The sequence below is a fragment of the Humulus lupulus genome, chromosome 4 (assembly GCF_963169125.1).
Source record: "Humulus lupulus chromosome 4, drHumLupu1.1, whole genome shotgun sequence".
Taxonomy (NCBI): Eukaryota; Viridiplantae; Streptophyta; class Magnoliopsida; order Rosales; family Cannabaceae; genus Humulus; species Humulus lupulus.
The window spans coordinates 65636540-65638412 of NC_084796.1; the positions used below are offsets into that span (position 1 = coordinate 65636540).

The window sequence follows — 1873 nt, forward strand, 5'->3', positions numbered from 1 at the left end:
GTATCTTAATTATTTTTCTCTTACAACCTTTTTACAAATCATAACTTGTTTATTTTTCTTGTCTTAAATATCATTATCTTCTATCTTCTATCTTTTATTTTATTTTATTTACACAAAATCTTATCAATCTTTGGAGCTTGGTTAGAGTTTATTTAATTTTGGTTTAAAATAGTTTCTTTTTTATTTTAATCATCATTGCTTGGACGAACAATATTCTATATACACGATTCGTGAGCTTGCGATTTACATTTTAAAACATAACAATTTTGGACCAACATGTTTTTGGCGTCGTTGCCAGGGAATTGCAAGAAAAGAAATTAACTTTTTCTCAAGGTTAGTGAATTCTTCTACTAGTTATTAAATTTATGCAGTTAAAAAATATTAAAAATATAAAAAATTAATATTTTTTTACCTATTTGTATATATATAACTATTTATACTTATGCTTTATCATATTGTTGATAGTCGAAGACACTTGTGCCTCCTACTTTTTTGTTGTAACTTTTGTTTTAATCTTTTTATTTTTGTTGTTATATTTTTGTGCATATTTATTAGTTGATGACACTTGTGCCTCCTATTTTTAGCCTTATTTATATAGTTATGGCACTTATGCCTCCTAATTTTATTTTGTCTTATTTTTATAGTTGATGGCACTTACTATGCCTACAACTCTTGTTCAATTTTACTTAACATTATTTATTTTTCTTTATTTTATTTCTCCTATAATTTTATTGTGTAATTGTGAAAAAAAAAATACTTGAAACAAAATCGATTCTTGTCCTTTCATCATAAAAAACTTTTGCTTAAAGGAAATTTAAACAAAATTCTCAATTCGCCTCTACTAATTAACCTCAGGGAGTTATTAGTAGTGTGAAAGTAAGTGGAATCAAATAGGCTCGGGGACAAGTAAACCATAAATAATATTGTTGTGAAATCTCTAAAAGTTCTAAGTATGCTCCGTGGTTGCGATTTTAACTGATCTTCCACATTAGAAAATTGTTTACTTGAGATTATCTTTGTTGCCTTGTTTGTGAAAATCATATGCATCAAAGGGTAAAAAAATCTTTTGGTAAAAAAAATGTTTATCTTTGTTTGAAATGAAAGTGTTAGTGGAAATTTAAGCATCATGGAACCAATGGGTAATGATGATAGAAATCTTGTTTTTGAAAATGTTGTGCAAGAAAGAACTTTACTTGAATATTTTTCACCTATTTCATATAATGCTCATTCATGTGTTATTTTTCCTACCACTACCACTACCCATTTCGAGCTTAAACCAACAATCATTCAATTATTGTCATCTTTTTTATGGGTTTGATATAGAAGATTCTTACATGCATGTAAAAGATTTGCTCAACATTTTGATTTCAGAATTTTTTCGATGAGTTGGTCAAACGTAGATTATTCCCTCTTTCATTACAATACAAATCTAAAGCTTGGTTAAACTCCCTTCCTACGAGGACTATAACCACATGAGATCAACTTTATAATAATTTTTTAAAAAAACAAAAATTCCTCTGTCTAAAACTGATAATATAAGGAGATAAATCTCTGAGTTTTTTCAAAAAGAAAATGAAGTGTTTTATGAATGTTGGGAAAGGTTTAAAGATTTATTATTAAAATGTCCTCATCGTGGTTTTGAAAAATGGAGGCTTGTAAAATATTTTTATGATATTTTGACTCCCTCTAATCGTCAAATGATACAATCTATGCATACCGAATTTTTTTACAATTTCAAGGGAAAGAGGCTTGGGATGCCCTTGAATATTTATATGTCAATTCACAACAATTCAATTATTTTGATCCTAGGTCTAGGTCGACTAATTCACCAAAAAGAGGAAGAAGGTAAGAAGTAAAAGATGAATTAGACTTG

The 1873-nt window shown here is 27.7% G+C and overlaps 1 non-coding gene across 1 annotated transcript; it reads right to left on the bottom strand.

Annotated features, from left to right (window-relative positions):
- Nucleotides 1-1532: 1532 nt before the first annotated feature.
- LOC133833745 (small nucleolar RNA R71) lies at nucleotides 1533-1639 on the bottom strand. Its single transcript, XR_009893108.1, has one exon. It is a non-coding gene; the product is annotated as a small nucleolar RNA R71 (small nucleolar RNA).
- Between the last annotated feature and the right edge of the window lie 234 nt (nucleotides 1640-1873).